Genomic DNA, 22,793 nt, shown 5'->3' with positions numbered 1-22,793 from the left:
AAGATGCAAAATTCTTTATATTTACTGAATACTGGATGTCCTTCCATCTCCACAGAACTAATACTTCTGCTCAAAGACACACTGCAGCATTGATTCTGTTTTGATATTAACTGCACACTTTGGTCTACCAGAACTTCAGACATGCAGTAAAAGTATCAAATGGCCCACACTTCAAAGTTTTTCAGAGTCTTATTGCCTTCTGTTAATTATCCAATTTTACAATGTAATTCTTCATTACTTATGTTGAGTTATCCCGTTAGCTTCTCATTTCAAAGAGCAACTAAAACAAAGTAGTCTCATGGAGTTCTCAAACACTTTTCTGAATAGGGAGGTTGGTGAAATTAGACTTCAAACAGCACCGCAACTCCTCTGAAATTCTTTTTAAATACATCATCTGCCATATTTTGAAAGAGTTTTCTCTAGCACAGACACAAATTAAAACCTAATTTAAAATGCTAGTACCTCACTCTGCAGATTACAAGCTTTGAGTGCCCTCATGGTTTTTCATTAAAAGAAACTCCATAACTTAGTCCTACAAAACAGCTCTAAGAAATTCTACATCATGGATTATTAAACTGAACCAAAAGGACAAATATGTTTAAAATACAACATAAATATGAAACTTGATAAAAATCATCCCTTAATCCAATCCAGGATTCATTTTAATTAAACCATTTTTTTTTTTTACTAAACTCTCACTAAAGTCCTAAGAAAACCTGGTCACGTCCAGCTACAAAAAGGAGACAATATTTACAATTATTTCTATGGATGCCAGATTCCCTTTTTTGTTGCCCTGTATTTCCCTTTCCTAGAACATCAACTTTAATACTAAGGAGTAGATAAGCAAAAGAAAGCACAAGTGAAACCATCACCACCAATCCTAAACACAAGAGACAACCATTTTATTGTACTTTATTGTGCGTGCTTGAACAGGTAATCTACACTTAAACAGAAGAAGAAATTTGTAGGTACTATTTCCAACTTCATCTCCCATCACCCTTAAAATTGAAGTAGTCTTAAAACACACATGTACATATATAAAATACAGAGCAATAACAGAATCACTTATCATGGTCATCCAAACCATTACAAATCTTTAAATATTTTATTATAAAGCAGTGGGGAAAAGTCAGCTGCTAGAAAATTGCCTTAACTTTTATCCCTAGTCATGAGCATCACATATAGTTTAGTTGAGAACTCACACTAAGAAACATTTTTCATTTAAAAATAAAATGCTGCAGCATACATATAAAAGAAAGGCAACAGCAGAAGTCCCAAGGCAATATTTTAGAGAACCTCAGTTTTCTAATATCCAGGCATACGCACACTGCAGTTTCTTTTTGGCTTCTAAAATAGAATAGATCTCCAGAGACACTACTTCATCCTCCTCTAGGATGCTATCAGGATACTGAAGTTCAGAATCTGAGATGCATTCAGAGTCAAGAAACAAAGTCACTCACAGGACAATTGCCTTCTGTTCCTGGCCTGGGCAAATTAAAGTCCCTTCCTTGTGAAGAACTGAACACTATGGACCCTACAATTAAAACTGCTGTCAATGAAGAACACATTTGGAGAAAAGTGGAAAAATATGAAAGTCATAGCCATGATTCAGAACAATCTGGAAACTGTAGATAAGAATGGAGGGACAACAGAAACAACAAAAGCCAATAAAATGGGACCATGTTCAAGGGGTTAACCAGAACAGAGAACAGTTTCTTTTAATTGCAAGAAGCAAATAATGCCAAAAAGAGGCCACAGAAGAGGCCACAGTCTCCGTGCCAAGCACTTAAAAAAACCAACAAAGCAAACAGAAAAAACCCTCCTCCAAAAATAACCCCAATATTAAGCCTGTAAGAATGATAAACGATTAATCACATCACCATCAAGATGTTTAAAGTACTTTACTTGCAAATCACAATTGACTGAGATCTTCACCAATTCACCAATCACAATTGACTGAGATCTGAGTACAAAAACACTGGTGCCACCAAATCCATGAAAAAACAATGGCCTAAGGACAAGGACCACTGTATGCTCTGTGTTTGATCTGTTATTTTCCCAGCTAGTAGTCCTCAGACTGTAAATGCAGTGCAAAAATGCCATCCTGAACACATGGAAAAACACCAGCAATGACTCCTTTGCACTCTCTTTTGCAGAAGGCCCAATCACTCGTTGCAACTCCCTCAGCTTCTAGATACATGATGGTGGGACAGAACCTTCACCTCTGATGTGCCTGCTTTTCTTACACTCAGAGCCTATTTAGAATAAACCTTGTTTGACTTTATGAACCTTTGTTTTAAATCAGTTGCAGCTCTTGGCATACTATGCAAAGGCTATAGAAGAAGCTCTCTTTTCCTGACATGAACACAAGCTTTTCAAGATGGATTTTGAAAAAGTTAAAACTCTCCAGCAAAACGGCTGGAAAGACCAATTGCTTAATGGTTTAACACTTTTTCTAAGCACTGATCACAGTCATCAGTAGTCCAGCACTTCACCAGATGAAGCAGGACCAGCAGAAGGGTACTTGAAGCAAAACACAACTTCACAACTTACTTCCTGTTAAAAAGGTGAAACTGGAAAAAAGGGAGGGGAAATAAAACATTTAGTAAAAATTACTGGAGCTTGTCTCCTCTTATGTATACGAAGAAGAACAATTTGTGACAGTTGGATATCTAGAAATACTCAGAGTGCTTGTCCAAACACTGCCAGTGTCCTCCTCCTCTGTGCCAGACTTCCCATGAACTGAGAGAGCTCTGAGGCCTCAAAAAGGTTAGAGGGAACAAGGGAATCTAAGGTCAAAAACAAGCTTAAACTGACCCAGCTGTAATAACAAAAGCACACAGGCTTACAACTCAATAATTTTTTACTCTAAAAAAACCCCACTGGTTTAAAAAGCTTTATCATTTTCTTCATACAGATTATATACACAGAATTTCTGGCTTACACAATTTTTATGTTTGTTTCTTGCATACAACAGTAGAAAAGGCTTTTAAAAGTAGAGTGAAAAAGGTGCATAAATGTGAATACTCCTAAATCACAAAAGCCTATAGCTGAATCCATACTGAAGACATTGAAAAGTTTATCTAAGCATGTTTTGCGAAACAATTACCTTATTACCCTGTAGGAAAATACCCAAAGAAATAAAACAATTTCCCAGAGGACTGTAAGTGCTGAAGGCATAATTGTCTAAATGCACTAGAATTCTTTAAACTTTTAAAATATTTTGTAAGCTTGGGGGTTTTTCCAAGGGGTAAGGATGTTCCTCTTTCAGAATGCAGTAGTAACTTTTTACCTCAGCAGTGTCTTTTCTAAAGCACCCTATCCCCTCTCATCTCCACTACCTTTACACAGCAGGTGAGCAAAAAGTGCAACATGTGCTTTTCACAAATAGGGCCGTTGCCAAAGCCACTCGATATTCTGATGTGCTGGAGGCTTTTGCAGATTGCAGTCATGACAGACATCAGGGTCAGCAACATTGCATGCAGGCAATTCTCTCATGCTGAAATACTCAAAGCAATGAAGGCCTTTTATCTAATGTACACACATTTTCTAAAGTCTGATCCTTGGTATCCATGCCAAATATGCTTGAGAGGTGAAATGCAAAGTGAAATTATCACATCATCTTTCACAGCTGGGAAATGCAGTTGTGGCCTGTTCTTACACTTTCAGGTACATGACTGTAAACAAGCATTTTCCAAGCACATCTTTTCCCCAAACCTACTGCCAGTTTTACCTCCAACCTGCCTTTTCAACCAGCCCCTGTTGCTAATTTATCACCAGGCCTTCCTCCCACTCCATCTTTCTTCAGAGAAGCTGCACATCAGCATCTGCAAGTCCATTCCCTGTTCTCCTGTCTCTTCCTTCTCTAATTTGCTGATGCCTTAAAACAAACTTGCAAGATCACAGTTGTTTACAACATAAGACAGATTTGTTTCACTTTTCCTGGGTACTCCCTTCAAATTCACCATCCATCGTTTTGTTTTAAGGTAGAAACATTTGGCCTTGTTCCAGGCTTCCTCTATGGTTAACAGAGCAGTTCTCATTACAGCTTTCCATTATTAAACATCTCCCTTTTTTCCTCTGCTTGAGGGCACAAACATGACAGAGACTAATTCTTATGATAATTACCACAAAATAAAATATTAAATAATAAAATATTCTTCATAAAAATCTGCATACAATATTTATAGTGAGCATGCCCATGCAGAAAATAAATTGTTTCCATGGATATAAGTCAATGCAATTGAGTGTGAGGTGAGAAATCCACTAAGTGTAAGTAACCCAACATAAGCAATATATGTCAGAAGAGAAATCACAGGAAAACAGCAGACTGGCTTCAGTCACCATCAGAAGTGTAGAACCCAGGAAATACTGGCAATCTATTTTATTTGTTTATGTTAAAAGATAAGATCCTTAAGGAGATACAGTCATATAAGATGAAAAGGTTCACTTTTCATGAAAGCAGAACACCATAAATACATGGTTGGATTGTGGATGAAAAGATGTATCATCTAAATAAAACTTAAGTTGCACATGGCAAGAAAACACAACAATAAAATCATCAGAATAAAAAGAAGTATCATGCTTTACACACTTGCCACACCCTGCCTTCCTACATTAAAATTCCTAGTAAATTAGTCCAAATCCTTAAAAGAGGAAAAACAACAACAAGCGAGAGATTCTTCATATAAAGACTACAATTCTTTTTTCAATCTAAATCCAAAATCCCTTTAAGCAAGAAATGAGACTTATCGTTTCCTATTTATTCTACTGTTGTACCACAATGATTAAAGAAAGTCTCAACAACAATGAAGATGAAGTGGTTTCATATTAATTAAGTACTCATTAGAGAGAGACAACTTCATCCCTATCTCAACAAAAAGCATTCTACAACATCACAAGAACATCAGAAAGAAAAGCAACTCTGTATTCAGCACTAAGCGTTTCAGTCATTTTACTGATTTCAAGAAGCTCAGTAAAATATTCTATTTAATGTAGCTGATTTATATTAGGAAAAGACATGGTCATGCTGTGAAACTGGAGTCCCAGTGATCAGTACAACAGGCCTATGCAATTTGAAATGACCAGCTGTAATTCAGAAATAAGCAATACTTCAGACAGGATGACCTCCTATAAACCACAGACATTTAACTTTTACAGTTCATAAACTAATAAATTATGTGTCTGTGTGGGTCACAGAGGATCATCCTTAAGAGAAGTTAAAAAGAAAGGACTGAGGCTGAGACCTGGCTGCTGTGGAAGGAATGGCATCAAGGAAGGCTGGATGGATGGCAGCTGCTCTGGACACTCAGGTGCCCAGCTTTAACAATGCCATAAGGCCAAGCACACCCAAAAGGACACACCAGGAAAGCCACGCAACACAACTTCTCTGTGTACCTTAGAGCAAAGAAACAAAACAATACTACAAGGCTTTGAGATTTATAAGACTGTCTCCAGGAAATAATTTTTTACATAAAAACATGATCTGATATCTCTGTAAAACACTACTTTTTTTTTTTTTTTGGCTAAAGGAGAAACAAAGGACTTGCCTATTTCCTTCCTCTTTATCTTGCTCCTCAAGAATCAAGTAAGCAATGTAAAAGTCTAACCAGCTCACCACTTATCTTCACTAGAATTTGTCTTACAAGTCTGTTTCTGTAGTACTTTTTTCCTACATAAAACAACATCTACTCACTGTATGTGTGTTACATATTAAAAAGATGTATATACAAAACATTGACAGCTACACAAAAAAACACCCAACCAAAACCATTAAAATAAAATAAACCATTTTAATTTATAAAAAAAAAGTTCTTCTCTGCCATTAAGCAGCTCAAAGAAATATAAATCTTACATATTTATTAGAAGTGCATGTAGAAGAAGACAGCTCACAAGATTTCCAGTTTCAATGGGATTTTTCTATTTAAAAAGACAGCAACTTCATGACTTACCATTTTAGTGCCTTTAAGCTGAGATAGAGCTGCACAAATTTCCTCTGAGCATTCTAAGACACTACAACCATCTACCATGAAAAGCCACAGATGGCTTGCTACTCTAAGTGTACAGCAGGTGAAAACAAATGCCACATCAGGGCTGTTTCTCTGCACAGTAACAGAGTTTTCAGTGTGATGGCTGCTTTAAAGGTTACAAAGAAGGTATTACTCAGTTATCTCTCTTACATTTTCTATGCATTGAACTCACCCAGCTTCAGTAAAAAAGTGTTCTGCTCATCGCTTATGCATTTGAAGTGTTTTTCCTTTATAAAGCTGGCATTCTGTCAGCTTAGAGATTGCCTGCTAAACTGCCCATCTTGGCTTGCATTATGGAAAACAGGAACAGGCACGCTTTTGTGAGGCACGCAGCCAAAAATGAGTAATACCTAACAATTTATATAATTACAGAAAACACAAATTTGCTGAGATGCATGTAATATGAAAACTAAACTTACTTCTATTTCCATTTTTAAAAATCTGTCTCACCATAAGTAACTACAGACCTACAGAATTTGATTTCGTGAAACTAGCTCAGCATCTAATATTTTCTAATAGAAAGAGCATTCCATAGCTAATTCAGGGCAAGTACAGTGTACTTTTAATTATCTATATGTAGATTTTTTTAAAAAAATATGCATAAAGCAACTGAAACTGGGGGTAAAAAGAAGTAAATGTTGTTTAGCATTTATTATCGCCATGCAATCAAAAGAGTACCTAAAGAAATTTTCTCCTCATTGAGAAGTTCTTTTAAAACACAAGGCTTCATTATTTTTCCCTTAACATTTAGCACTAAACAGTGAATATTTACTTAATGCTTATAAAATTCAAAGCAATGACTGTAGTGTTATCAACCATTAATATATTCTTCATTAAATATCTGTAACAGGATCAGCCTGTTCATACAACTACCTGCTAGTCAAAACAAACAGCAATTCCAGTTCTTCTAACATTAATAGGAGACTTGAGAAATGCTAAGAGTTGTGAAATAATACAACCATCTTCAGAACACACATTTAAGTCTGCAATACCACACCACATCAACATAACACCAGATTCTAGAAAACTGTGCTCCTGTGGCGTGAGTGAAACCAGGGAAAGAACTAGCCCTGCAAAAAGGCAACTTCCAAAGCCCACATACTGTTTGTGGGAAAGACAAGGTCAGTTATTCCTCATATAGCAAATCGCACCCTCTCATTTCCATTTCCAGCAATATTGATATAGCAGCTCACTGACATTTGTATGTGGAGGGGAGGTGTGTGTTCTGATTTTTTACATTAACAAAACATGAAGGATTTGGCATTTATTATGACCACAGAAATTTCATCTTGGACAACACAAATTTAACTTCAGACTAAAACTTCTCAACAGTGCCTTGGAAACTAACATTTATTTACAATTCAAATTTATCTGTGATGCATGTGCAATGACCTTACTGGGTTCTGCATCAATATTATCTAGACTTATTCTAGGCTCACACACAAATTATTTCATCTTGACTGTCTTGGTTATCTCATAGCTTTTTCCCTGCATCCTGTTTCCCTTTTTTTCTTTTTTAATTTTCTTTTTTTTTTAATTATTTTTATTGAGACTAAAGCTCATAAAAACATTCCTTGTTTAATTTTTCTCCAGTTTCATATATTGAACAGATCACAGATACTTTAGGAATCTAAAAGGCTTCACTTTTTTGCTAAGTTCTAATTCCTCAGTCATAAGATTTCTGTCATCTTACAACCCCTGCACCTCCAACATCTTGAACTCCTAAACATCACAGCAGACTCTAGACAAAGGTGGCTCACCTCATGTTCACATCTCCAGACATCTCTGCAGTACAACCATTTTACACACCAAGCCTACACCCACATGCAATGGACAGGCTGATCCTCTTTTGAGTACACACACAGTGCTTCTTGCCTCTTTCTAGTCTAGATGGGAGCAAGCTCTTCTATAGAACAAAATAAAATCCAGTCAGCTCAAGCTGTTCAAAAATTCACTGTAAACATAACACTTACCACTTCCGACTTTGCATTGAAAAGCAAGGATAAAAATCAAAGGACAAGAGATTACACTGGTTCCATTGTTTCTTATCTTCCAAACTTCTATATTAAACTCCATGTTTTTATGATAATCTGCTTTACAGCATTATTCCTCTTGAGTGGCTTACTGCCATGAAACCACTGCATAATTAGCCTAAAATGTACATGCCACAAGTCCCTGTAATTGGACTCTACTATCTTATCCCCTCTATATCAGAGCAAACATCTCTATTTCATGCAGATATTTCAGTAAAACATAGATATAAGTAGTATAACAAACACATGTGATTGAGGAAGAAGCAAGTACAACCCAAATAATGCATGTACAGACCATCAACCACATTCTTTTGAAGCTGGAAATCAAGAAGGAGGGATGCAAGAAGCAATTACCACAGAGTAGTAATGAACCATTTTCATTTGTCTCATGATTTCCAGCTGAAAAATTTGGGGAAGTGCCAAAGCATTCAGGATGTAATAACAACACCGTGTATTAGGCCTAAATACATTCAGCTGCATATTTGCTCCTGACTAAAGCTGGTGTCAGAGTACCCAAAATACATCTTTAACAATGGAACGGGTTGCTTGTTTGTAAAATAACAAGGTTAAAAGTTACCGTTCCCAAACTCATTTTTGTACTTTAAAAAAAATTATGTAATAGTCACTATGTGTCAATACTTAAAATCCTGATGAGAATCTAAAAAAATATGTTAATCAGCCAATTATTAAATATAGATGTTCATATTTTCACTTTTTGCATTTAGGAAGCAGTTGCTCACCAAAAAAAAAGAAAAAATGAAAATATATCATCACAGGGGGAAAAAAATTTAAAAAGAGAAAAAAATACCACTAAATGGATTTACTCAAAACAGCTGTCACCTACCTAAAATGAATTAAGGAAGTTACAAATACAGGTTTCACTTTTATATTTAGAATAGCCAGACCAGCAACTCACAGGAAGACACAAAGTTTGACGCAGTCCATGTTGAGATGCAGTTCCTGGTAGGGTCACAGTTCACGCAGGGACAGTAGAGCACATGCCAACACCTGAACTACTGCCAGTATACTGAAATAGAAGCTCTGACTAAATACCTCATCCAGTTTTGACCAGAGTAGAACTCAGCAAACACACTGGTTTTGGAAGTCAAACATTATCACCTGCTTAAAAAAAAAAAAAAAACCCAAAAAAAAAAAAAACACGTAGTATTTTAAAACCACTTAGTATTTGAAGTTTCAAATCAGATTTTAGCTCTTGACTGGCAGGTGTCTCTAATCTCCAGGTTTCTCTTCTCACATTTCTCAGTGTTCTTAAACACAAAAGATTTTAGAAGTCTTGATAGTTCCAGCAAAAATCCAAACACTTCCAAAAAAATCCCAAACCTATGCTGGCTTGGCATCGGAGTCGATCCAATCAATTTCTCCAAAGTGTGGAGCATAGAAAATACACTCCAAATGGTTATGCTTACAGATAGCTTGTGTCCAGCAGAATAGCAGCAACAGCATTTGCACATCACTGAACTATGTTAATAGATCTGTTTTGCATTCAGTACCCTTAGTCAGCAGTACTCTAATCAGAAGGGGGCACATACATGTACAGAAAAAACAAAGAAGTCCAAAACTAACAAGAAGAAATCAGAGGGAAAGATTAGAAGTGAGATATGGCTTGCTTTTGTTAAAATGCAAGAGAAAAACTCAAGTTCATTTCACTGACACTGTTATGTCTGTATACACCAGATATGGTCTCTCTCTTGAGGGGTCCTCAGCAGCACAAGCTGAAAGGACACCTGGGGAGAAAAGGAAGAAAAGAAAAGAAAAAAAATTCTGGGTAAGCAGAGAGGCCATTGATTTAGACAGCAACTACAGCCTGGCACAAATTTCCTTCATTACTTCCTACTAACTGAGAATGAAATATTAAAAGATTTCTTTGGCATATCCTTTGATATAGTCAGTAAAACAGTGAGTGGAAAAGTGCCTACACTCACATAAACTCATTCAAACGAGGCACATGAGGCAGATTTTTGTATTACCTCCATTTCATATGCATGAAAACAATCAGCCTTCAAGCACTGAAAAACTGCTCTTTAAAGAGTAGGTCAATAGCATTAATGTGATTTGTCAGATGCTGAGAGGAGAGAGATGAGCAAGGGATAGACAAGTCTTTTTCCCATTTTATCAGAAAAAAAAAATACATCCCATAGCAAAACATACACTAAGGTGTCCTACCTGGACTGTCTCACAGGAGCAGCTAGGAGGGCATGGCCAAGTGTCAGCTGATGAAGTACAGTTGAAAATCAACTGTGTGATGGACTACATGGTTCTGTGGCAAGTCACTGGTCACAGAAAGGAAATCCTGACTTTAAGTTCTGACTCTGACTTGTCAAAGGGTCACACAGAAATAGGGGAAGTGACCAGACCAGCTATTACTAGAATTCTGATATAGCTATAAAAAAACTCATTTTAAAATAGTGAACAAAATTCAGTGCAAAATATCCTACTGGCTTTATGAACCTTCTCTTCCTGCACAAACATGTGGCTAATAACACAAGAACCTTCTGGTTGTATTATTATATGGGGAAAAAAAATTATACTACGTGTTTAATGGTGGGCAAATAAACACCATGAAGTAAAAATATAGATAAGATAATAAAATACATAGCCTAATTTTTTTCTGATAATAAATATGTTTATTAGGATTATTCCCCAAAATGTAAAGCCAAACATTAAAAAAATGGAGATTTAAATCCTTATCAGCTGCAGAGCCATTTACAAAGACGACAGATCATGATGTTTACAGGGCAAATATGGACAGGCAGCATGCCATTTTCCATTGTTTGAATTCAAGGCTTTCAGACTGAGAAGTCTCAGTGGCATTGCTGCTATGAGTAATCCACTGTGTCAATTAGTTCATTCTCATTATTTGTTTCAAGAAAGTTGCAACAAAGGTTGGGGCTTTTTTTGGTTGTTGCGGGGGTTTTTTGGTTGGTTTGGGTTTGGTTTTTTGTTTGTTTGTTTGTTTTGTTTCATTGTTTTGGGATTTTTCCTATTCTAGGTGCCAGCTCAGCCCTGAATATTTTGTTGTTCCTCAGGAGAGGTATGTCCCATCAGACAATAACCTTGATGTAAAAGCACAGTAATGTAAATATTGGTGCACACTCCTCTCTCTCTACAGGTTTGATCCACAATCATCCTCATGATGATAAAGTCTGTTTCATAAGGGAGTTCAAAAGAGTTTCTACACATGGACCACCAGGATGTGACTTGAAAAAAGTTCTCAGATGTACCATATCACTGCATTTCTGTTTGAAGTTTTCTTCTAACCTTTTATGTCAGGATTAGGACATCTTTGAGCAGAACTGCGAAAAACTCAAATTCCTGATTACAACAACCTAGAATTACTTTTTCAGGTAGATGTATTCTTGTAAGAGCCAAAATCTTAAAATTAAAACCACTGAAATAATATCCATTGCAAGAGTTTAAAACACTTGTAGAATGCTGCATTCTAATGGCTCCATCCCAAAGGCACAGGCAGATCACCCACCAAATCAACTGCTATGATTACAGTGGTCTTCTAACTCAAAATCCAAACCCTTATTTTAAAGAAACATGAGTTTCATTCACTAAGTTTCTTTATAAGATGAAAAGGCTTTAAGATCCCATTATACAAGAAACTAAATATGCAAAAAACCACTTACCTTCACACTATCAAAAAAATAACCAAAAGCCAGGTAGCAACCAAAAGAATGTATTTAGCAAAGAACTACTAGTATTTTAAAAAGAATACAGCACACCCTACCTTTGTCTCTTTCTCTGTACACACACTTTTCAATTTCTTCCAGTAGCAAAACTACCTCACAAAACCATAAATATTAAACTGAAAATGCAAAAGACGTATCAAATCATTAAACCTCACCTCTGGATTCTCTGGGAGCCACTGCAATATTTTTCTCATGTGGAACATTTCTGATTAGATTGGCTTACGCATGTGAACTTCATAAAAGTCTGTGCAAAAGCTAACTATCCTCATAAAAGCCAAGAAAACAACTCCCTTCATTGCACTGAATAAAATACTGTTTATTTTTTAACCTGACTAAATTTTTGTGACAAAACCTGACCTGATTCTTAATGTAAACAATAGACTTCTTCTACCAGCTTATTACTGAAACAGTTGAAAACAGTAAGTAATTTAAAGTATTTATTTCTAAAAAGACTACTTAGTTGTTATTATTATAAATAAACTTAGGCCATTGGGAAAAAAAAAAATATTAGAGACCAGTCCCAGTTTTCCCTCCACACACCAGTCTACTGTTTCTTGAGCATAACAATTTGAGAGGGCAGGCACCATCTTTTTTCCCCCCTTGGGTCTTTCACCTAGCAACAAGAAATAGGAAAAAAAAAAAAGTACTAGTTTACAGGGACTGCATGAAAAATGCAAATGCATTTTCACAAATCTGCCTTAGGAACTCTAATCTAATTCATTGCTTCTACTTTAATCTCTAAGTATTTATTCAGACTCCAATACCCTCTTCATGGCAACAGTATTATCACATAAACATAAAGGAAAAGAATGGAAAAGGACAAATGTGACCAAGTGACTTTACCCTTCCCAGCCTTCAGGTATTTTCTGACTCCACATCCTCAAAGTTACTCAATGGTATATCCACTTTTTCAATGACCCCAAGAAGCTGCACTGGAAGCTAACAGACTACCAGAATACTGAAGCACTATTACACTCTTTCCTTTCAAAGACAATCCCAAATTCAGGTTAGAAGCTATAGTGACATCCAAAATTTAAATGGCCAACAGCTGAGGGAATTCCAAATTCTCTTTGCACAAATGGATTCCAGCATCAATGCTACTGTCCCTAAGTAGCTGGCAAATGCCCCACAGGGTCAGGCCAAAGGTGTGTCTACCGCTGCATCTCCAAGAGCAGTTAGAGATGAGTCTCAGGAATACCACAGGTTTGCCAGTTTCTGCAGCTCTTGAACTAGAGATGCTGGATGGCAATATTTGTGATGCCTCCTTAGAGAGCTGCTGCCTGTGAACTAGACAGACTTCCTTTCTGACCTGATCTGTCATCCTTGGCCTTCACCACCTCACACCACAGCAAGTGCCAGGAGTTCACTGCTGCCTGGATATCACTGCGCTTCAAGTTTCTCTCTCTTCTTGTATTGCAGGAATTAACAAATGACAGTTCCCAAATGCCATATTGTGATTTCCTAAAACTCAGCTGTCTTCCCCACACACAGTCTGTTCCTCTCCATCATGAAGAGTTCATGGCTTTATTCCTTCCTCTTACTCTATTTATCCATCTCCTAGTGACTACTCATCCATCCCTACTCTCAAATAAAGGTTTGAGAAAAGGGAAAAGGCTCAGTCATTTGCTGCAATGTAACCCACTTGGAAAAGTTTCAAAGGGAAAAAACGTTGGAACATCTGATATGAAAAAGTGCATTTCTCAGCCACCTCACTTACACCTGACATGATGGACAAAAGCTAACATTTGAAACAAAAAGGTCTAAGCAACACTAGCTTGGATACACACAAGGTAATATCACCCACTACTAGTCAATATCATGAAACATTTTTCAGGTTTTAAAATAATTTTTATTTAATTAGTTTTCAGAGATACAACCACATTTTCATACACATTCATAATGGCCATCTGATACAGTTAACTAGATGATTACCTATCTTATTTCTGTAGTTAGAAGCAGTTAGTGATGGTTTTCTGTTTCAGAACTAAACAGATACAAAGAAATAGGATTCAAGCTTAATTTTCAAGATCTTTAGTGCCTTGCTAAGGTCAGAGCCTATTTCATCTTTTTTTCCTGGGCACTTGCTCAGAACCATTCCATACTACACTGAAGCACTTCTTTGTGCACACCTCTGTTCATATATGGGAATATTACTTACCACTACAAAATCATACAATGCTCAAATTCCTCCTCCTTTTTCACAGCAAAGGTGCTAAGTAAATGCATTATGCTTCTCTTTCTTTGAATCCTACTGACAACAAATGGTTCTCAAAAAATACTTCTTCTTTTTTGTTTCCCCTATCCCAAAACGTACTTCATAATCTATTTTATGAACAGGATTACTTACATATTTCATCAGGCCCAAAAAAATCCTAAAACAAGCTGAAATTCAGATGCTGCTTTTCAGTCCTTTCTCTTATGATCAACAGCTTTTTACCAAGTGAACAAATACAGTGAGATACAAGTCAGCAAAAGAAGTCGTCATAGCAGTTTACCACTTATTGGAAAAATATTAATAGCCTCAGGCAAATCAGTCATTAACTCTTACTGATTTGGAGGGTGATATAGCATTAATAATTCAATAAAAAACACATTGAGTAATAAAAGCTTAGGGTTATTTATTTAACCAATTAGATCATTTTTGGCAGCATCCCTGCTTTTGAATAAATCATGCACGTTCTTCAATTAATCATGAGAATTGAAAACTACAAATCTGCAGTCCCTATCTCCCAGTCGAAAAGACACATTGCTTAAGAAGCCCAAAAGATTGAGGGAGAAAATAAGAATAATTTACATTCTCTGTGGACAAAGAGAGTTGGCACTGGAAGATGTGCTAATTAGCAAAGCTTGGCTACTGATGCTTAACGATCTGTTCCTCATGCACCACTTCCCAATCCACTGAGAGACAGGTACAAATTGCACCTATAAAAAGTTATAATCCATTAGCATGCATATGAGGTGCATCTTGTTACCACTGATGTTCAACAGTCCCCTCTAATCTATGAGAGTGGCAGAAAGATGCAAATGTTTAACTAGAACACTATACTGAATTACCATGCATGTCATTTATTAACAGCTTTATTTTATTCAGAAACCTCACTGTGACAAACCATTACCACCCTGGCAGTCTAAAGTCAAGGGCCAGGGGGTTCAGTGTTTTGAATGCTTCAGTTTTGGTGTTTCTACAGGGAATCAGTGCATTTTTCACAGTCCATATAAGCTCTTAATTCTCTACTATAAATTCTAAATTCCTTAAAATACTGTCCAATTCAAAATCCCTGTTTGGGGTCTCTTTTTCACCAAGCCAAGCTCTCCAAAGTGCATCCTCAACTGGAGTTACAAGCTGAATGCTCAATTTAATATCTTCCAGATATAATATCAGATATATCTTGAGATTCAGATTGGCTCTGCTTTTTCAGACAAAAAACCAAAATTAGCCATTACAAATCTAACAATCTGCTTCTAGCTGATAACTAAAGTGGCCTTAGCAAATGGATGACAGAAAAATATAAAAGCCATCACTTCCACAACTCATAATGAAGTTGTGCTCTTATAATTAAGTCTTCTGACATTTAAACTGGGATTTCATACCAAAAACCAGAAGGTGATGTTTATTTACTTTTAGTGTTAGTCATCCCAGAAGTAATGTTTCACAAGGTGAAAAACAATCTTTATGATCATTATTTTCAAAAGAAAATTTCACCTTCATTAAACAGACTAAGATGTGTGAAACTTGCTTTTGAGAGAAATAAATGAATGCTAACTCAATGTAGATCTTATATATAGACCTGAAAAACAAGAGTAAACCAAAAGAAAGAAAAAAGACCCCCACAACAAAAACTACCGAAGATATCGACATTGTTTTCCCCCAATTTTTTCAGAGTAAACTAAAATTAGATCACAAAGCTACTATGTGTTATTTTAATCCTGTAAGATTCCTAATTCTGGTTCAGGAGATGGGGCATTAAGTCCATTTTAACTGTCAGTATCTCATTTCTCTAGCATTCTGGGGCCTTAAAAGGTTTAGGCCAGATTCTTTTGTTCTTTTTAAGTAAACATTAAGTATTTTAACACTGTCACCTTCAAAATCAGCATTTTCAATAAGGTATGCTTACATCACATCCATACCTAATCACCTATCCACACATCCCAGTTTTCTGAGGGGAAACATCTGAGCAGCTAGCATGAACTGGGGACTTTTTGGTCTCTGCAACTGAAAGCATCCAAACTTCTAGACATCTACTTCTATATGCAAAGGGAAACAGCTTTAGGGAAAGAAATGCATACCCAAATTAAGGAACACCTCATTTTTTAAAAAAATATCTTCCTATTTAAAATTAACCTGTTTTTCTCATTAACTATTCAATTAGCCCTCAGTGAAAAATTTGGTATTACTTCAGACAACTAACAGTTGTGAGTTTTGGTTGGCATTTTGGGTTTGTTAATTAATCCCCTGTGCAAGAAGAGGCAGGAAATGCTTCAAATCTCAAACGTATAAAAGAAGGACTTGGTACTTTTTGAAACTGCATCTCAGAGCAAGGGATCCATACATATTCTACACCCAAAATTTCTCTTCTCTAATAAGGATTTTAGAAGATAGAGAGAGTAAGTGTGAGTTCTCAGCAATGAGTATGAAAAAAATGAACAGATTCATATCAGTAAATCCAGAGCAGGAGCACAACACACCTGCAATTCCACCACCCTGACATGTCAGCAAAGGCCTGAAATGTAGCAAACATTTAACAGGTCACAGAAATAATATTCCTATTGTTACTTACTGTTCAGGCATCTAGAAAGTATGTTATATGGTCCCAATACAAAACCCAGGACCACAACAGAAGACAGAAGCTTTGAACTAAGACAAAAAGCAAAACACAAAAATCAAAGAGCTGAATAAATAGCACCATGGTGACAGCATACTTGTATAGTCCTTCAAGCCTCTAAAATACACAAGGTTTAGGAGATACCTTTGGCTTTTTAAACCATTCTCTTCAACTCTTATGATGAAGTCAATGTGGTGCTGATTCCAGAATCGATCTTCAGCATCTGTTCTGCTAAATGACAATGATTCATTCTGTCCTGTTTCTCAGAGATGCCCAAACCAAGTGTGCATACCTCCTGTGAACAAATACTGAAGCTTTCAAGCCACCAACACCATGTGTCAACCAGCAGTTTTTCCCCCTTTCCACATCCAAAATACTTCCCTTCCCATTCCTGTTTTTCTCCTGTTTCTCCTCACCACCCAATACTCCCTATTCTGCAGGGATCCTATTACATGTCATAAGTGGAACAGACAGACAGTTTTCTTCCTTCTCTCCTTCAGCCATCAATAGAAGGGAAACATGAAATATATAGTAATAATGATTACTTGTAGTAGCAATGATTAATCTGGATGTGATTTGGAGATGTTTCTTTTTCTTATAATCAGAAAAAAAAATTACTTCAAGAAAGCAGTAACTGTCCATAGAGGAAACAAACCTTTAACAATAAAATTAGTTTTAGCTGAAGAAACATGGTAGCTTGCACCCCAGAATTCTGACAGAATTGGCCCATGAAGTCACTGGTGTGACAGCAAGGAGTTTTAACAACCAATCTATCAAGACAAACACAAATACTTAAGTGGAAAAAAATGGTGAGTGGGAACATCTATCTAACCATCTATCTCAAGCCAGGCAGAAGCAAAAAAAGTGAAGCAGCCCAAAATCAGAAGCAGTCAGGCATCCAGGGAGCTACTTTCTTTCAAGATGGAAGATGATTAAGAACCAAAAATGGAATAGAAACCTAGAAAGGATACAAATAGGAATAAACCAAAACCATTCAAAAGTGCATGTGTATGACATTTAAAGAAAAATACATTCCTTGCTTTAGAGAAAAGAAGGCAGGAAACTCTTTAGTATGGAGTAGAATTTGCAGGTAATTTCTATAAAAACATTCAGTAATCACATAGCTTTACCAATTAGATGCAAAATTTATTCTGAATAATATGATCTTTTCCTTCAGATTTCTACAATTGCATACTGTGAAGCCTCACAACAGGAATTCTGCCTGCAGATTTGCTCTAACAAGTTTTTGCAGCTCTGCGCCAAACTCTTCTCAGCAGTTTACAGCACTTGCACAGCAGCTACAGTGTGTCCTGCCCTGCACTCATCACTTAGCATCCCATAAAATCACAATACCTTCCAGCTTGGAAATGCAGGATGACCTAGTTCAATGTTCTGCTCAAAGCAGGGACAACAGTGAATTTAGTCCAGGCTGTTCAGGGCTTCATCCAGCATGGTCCTGACAGCATCCAAGTGTGGAGAGCTCACATTGTCTCTCAGCAACAGGTTCCAATCCTCAAATATCTTCATAGTGATTTTTTCCTCTACTCAGAACTGGAAGCTCCATGCTTCAATTTAGGACTTACCTCTCACTTTTTCTGCACATATGTCTGCATGTACAAGGCTCCTCACACTACCTCCTCTGCAGTCTGCACAACTCAAGCAGAATTAACCCAGTCTCTTCCCTCCCTTCCATGCTCCAGTCCTCTGATGGTCTCACTGCCTGTCTGTGGATTCACTCAAGCTTATCATCATTTTTGCACCAGGAGAGCCAAAACCTGACACAGGACTCCACACATGGTCTAATAGGTGTCCAATAATGGGGAATAATCACTTCACCTACTGGCTCTACTCCCATGGATGTAACCAAGAACATTGTCAGGGCACACAGCTGGCTGTGTTTAGAGTTCTGTCAACCCACCCCCAGATCAATTAACTCTAAGCCATCTTGGTTGCATTATGATTTTTGTCCTCGCAATTATACTCATCTATATATTCATCCAGATACCCCCAGATGCAAAACTGATACCCTGAACTACAACTATGAACTATTTAAGGAAAACTATTTCACATATGAAAAAACAGGCTGGCTAAGAGAACAAAGAACACATTTAGTTTAGAAAGAGCTATTTGAATACAAAAGCCAACCAAAACAGAAAGATATAGTATAACAAATAAATCAAAAACTTTACACAAATCAACAGGCACCCTGAAACTGATTTTTCCAATACTAGGATCTTGTTGACCACAAATTAGAGAAATGAAGCCAAGTTACCACATTATCAGTTCCTGTGACTGTAGCACCTTGCAGTTCCAGTCAGAGTCAGATTTCTCAACTGCAGAAATATTTTCAAATTAACTTTTAAGTAATCATTCACAAGAGTCCATAAATTTTAAAATTTTTCACAAAACTTCTGGTGAGCTGTGTGTGCATAAATCTTTAAGCAGTTCCAATTTATAACTCTCCTTTCATGTTTGACAAGCTCTGGAGAGCTTTGTTATCCCACTTCAAAATGCAGCAATTTCAGTATTCCAAAGAATGTCAAAGCATGGGGACATCTGAACAAGTCACAATTTATTAACAATTTAACAAACATGCAAACATATTCTGAAGACTAATAGATAAAAAATGTGATGGACTAAACCGTATTGTTTTCAAGACATCCAAGTAATTTCTTAATTCAATTAATTGAATACATTTAAATAACCAGCTTAAATCAATACATATAATATTTTTTCTTTATTTTAGCATCCTGCAGTTCACTGGAACATAACAAGCATTAATAAGTCACATAAACAGAATAAAAATTACACACATGAATGCTGGGATAATTCACTATGCTAACAATTTGAGTTACAACATTTTTGATAGGAAGTACACCAGCTTTCAGTCTCTAGGCTAAATATTTAAACTTGCAAAGTTTGAATTTCATACCCCTGAAAAATTAACTTGACAAACACAGACAGCTTTCACAGTAAATTTTCACACTGACCAATAAACTTCAAACAAATCACAATCTTGGTCTCTAAAGTGTTGACATAAAAAAACACCTTCAGACTGCAAATACTGTTTTTTAAAAAGTAAGCACTATTTTTCTGTTATTTTTCTTAAACTAGCGTCTAACCATTTAAACATACAGCATTTGAGTACATTAAAAGCAAATCATTTTCAGAGGTCTGTATTGCCAGAACCACTACTCCACAATTTCAATGCCCATATATCATTTTGTATGAAATAGAACAGTAACTCTTACTCCAGGCAATTTTTATGTCCCTGACACCATGATCCAGTGAAAAAAGATAAGAACAACAGTGAGAAAAGAAAGAAAAGCACTGTAGCTTTGTGCTCTCCTTCCAAAAGTGAGCCCACTCCAAAGCAGATGTGGAAGCTCAGCTGAGCTTCTGTTCATGTTACTGGCAATCTGGATGCATGGACAAAGAAAGAAGAAAAGCTGGGTGCTGAGAATATTTCACACTGCTGCCACGAGGAAATATTTGCCGGTCCCTTTGACTAAAATGCAACGAGAACTTTGTATTTACTTCTGAAATAATTATGTGCTTGTAACAGAGTAACACACCATACTGAACTCTGGGATACACTTTCAGGCCAAACACATGCAAACAAAAGATGGCATTTACCCAAGCACAGTCTGATAGTGACAAGCATTCTTTGAAGTCCTAACCCAGCATTATCTCTGCAAGAAAAACAGGATCATCTCTTTTAACTGCATCTGTGAAGTCTTCTGTCTTCTAGAAAGTGTACTTAAAATTCAAAATCAGGATTTTGGGTGAAACATTCTACTTTTGCACATATCACATTAAGAAGCTGCTCAGTACCACTATGCAAGATAAACACCGTACAAAAATCAAGCAAAGCAAGTAGAGCAAGATGCAAAACGTATCCTCTTAGGTCCTTGAGATGTAAAATGTTCTAACTGGAGAAGGGACACCTTAGATGCAGAGATGGAGGGTCCAGTGCCTCTCGGAGGCCAACCACCTTCTGCCCTGGGCAAGGCTTGCCAAAAGAAGCCCTTGAAACTGGCAGGAACCCTCTGATCCTGAGCTACCACCAGCCAGGGCAGGCCAGGCACCATCACTGACAAAGCCATGAAATCAGAGAGACCAGATACTAAACAGAAAACTAGTTTATTTCTGCTCCTGTTCTTCCCTGTTTCTAGAGATGAACAAAAAAGCCCCTAGGGACAGCATCTATCGGCATTTGTGCAGACCACTGCTGCTTGGCAAGTACAACCTGAGAGAACACAGCTTGCGGAACAACTGCTCCTCCCCACTGCTTTTTTCACCTGTAGGGTGTTCCACAAGTGGCCTTTACAGCAGCTTGAAGTGACTACAACAGCACAGCAGCCACCTGAGCCAGGGCAAGGCAAGGCTGGTGCCCCATGGCTGGGAGCAGGTGGTGTTGCAGGACAGAGATGAAGCCCTCCCCTGTCAGTAACAGAGCCTTCACACCTGTGCCTGTACCTGGGTGCAGGTGTCAAGATGTTGTAGCAGCAAGAGCTGAAGGGGCAGCCTCTGTGTGAAGCACCTGTCTGGAGCTCCCACACTGACACAGCTGCAGCGGCCCCAGCGCAGGGCACGGCTGAGCCCCTCAGCCCCAGGGAAAGCCTGGGCAAGGAAGGGCAAAACGCTGCCCCACAGCCAGGGCTGAGCCAGGGGAACCAAGCCAGGAACATGGAGGAGGAACATAGAGACCCCAGGAGCAGCTGGATGGGCAGCTGGCAGCCAGTCATGGTCAACACACCACACATCTGTGGTAAACACCCCTAGACCAGCTGAAAGCAATGCTGAAACACTACACCACACTCAGATGTTGCTGTTCACCCTTGTGGGTTATCATCCACGCATACTCAAAGGTAGACACACAGGTGCAGCATCAAATTATGAAACAAGAAGATAATTTCAGGTTTCTGTGTTAGGCCATCACAGTTTTGGAAAACGGTGTGGCAAACAGTGCTGACTTTTAAAGGACATATCCTAATTTTACAAGTTTAGAGATTAGTTAAAATTCCTTGCTCTTATTAGAAATAGTGTGGCTATAAAAGTACAAAAATTAATCAGAGACTCCAGCTCACATATAACATTTGCAACTGTTGTCATTATATTGCAACAGTTCTATTGCTGTTATATTGCAAAGGTTCCATATTGCTAGAGTTTCATACCTCCTTGATGTTTCTTGCAGGCAGCTCCTCTAGGCACTGAATCCTCCTTGTCCTTGCAGTAGCCAACTGACTCCAGTTGCCCTAAACCAACCAATCCACTTTTTCATAACACTCTTCTTATTGGCTGCAGCTGCGGCCTGTTTAAATCAGGCCTGCTCCTAATCTTTAATAATTAACCCAGCTGCAACACTTTAGGGGTTAAGATTACTTTCTATACTACCTTTATTTACTTATATTCTATCCCCCTACATGCAACTATATCAAATTCATTAGATCTCAAACAAATAAGCACTTTGTTTGCAGCCCACCTCCCACCTTTTTCCAAGCATTGTAAAGTATTTTGTATTGAAAAGTATTTTGTTGATTTGTAGGGTTTTTTAAAATAACAGCCCTATTCTTTTCCTTCTTCCCCTCCCTATTTCTTTTTAAGAACTCATAGCCTACCACTACCAAAGTCCATCATCCAGTATCACAAATACCATTAATTTCAAATGAAATAAGGCTTTGATTTCAAGAGAAGATTATTCTCATCTCTACTTGTGCCCTCTGACAAATCTGCTATCCCAAAAGAATTCCCACTCCTACAATGCTCCTAAGAGTCTTCCTCAAGTCACCCAGTATGATAGTACTTGGCTGCCAAAAATATTTTGGGAATCGTTAACGTGCTGTTGAGTCTCTTCATTGCAGGAACATCTGCTGCCCAGTGCAGGGAGGGAGGAGATTGGAAATGCTGAGACCCACCACTCCTGACACAAGAGGGTAAGAAAAATTTCTCCCACGAGAAAGTGCAGTGGGGTTTAGTCCTGTGTGTATCCCAGGCATTTCCAGTACTTTTTAAACTAATTTACTTTTACTAGCCTGAACCCTAAACATCTGAGCAAATAATAACTTATCCTTTCCACTACCAAGTATTTCCATTAGTAAAAGAGACTTCATGGAGAAATGCATTGAGTAACTGCCAATGCAGTTTGAAGAATGTTACACTATCATTTACAAACACAACCATATAAGAAAA

General features: G+C 37.4%; 1 protein-coding gene across 7 annotated transcripts in view; it reads right to left on the bottom strand.

The window, feature by feature from the left end:
• The window catches only part of SEMA5A (semaphorin 5A), a 314,662-nt gene that overhangs the window by 245,308 nt on the left and 46,561 nt on the right, over positions 1-22,793 (bottom strand). Inside the window, exon 1 of one of the 7 annotated variants that reach the window (XM_071454490.1) lies at positions 5,952-6,057. The exons of the other annotated variants lie outside the window; for them this stretch is intronic. The gene's annotated coding sequence lies outside the window, so the exon portion shown is untranslated. Of the gene's footprint in view, positions 1-5,951; positions 6,058-22,793 lie in introns of those variants that run through there. 7 annotated transcript variants of the gene reach the window in all.

This window comes from Agelaius tricolor, unplaced genomic scaffold (assembly GCF_023055355.1).
Source record: "Agelaius tricolor isolate 1412-34295 unplaced genomic scaffold, bAgeTri1.0.p SCAF_2, whole genome shotgun sequence".
Taxonomy (NCBI): domain Eukaryota; kingdom Metazoa; phylum Chordata; class Aves; order Passeriformes; family Icteridae; genus Agelaius; species Agelaius tricolor.
This window is presented reverse-complemented; position numbering and strand designations above follow the sequence as displayed.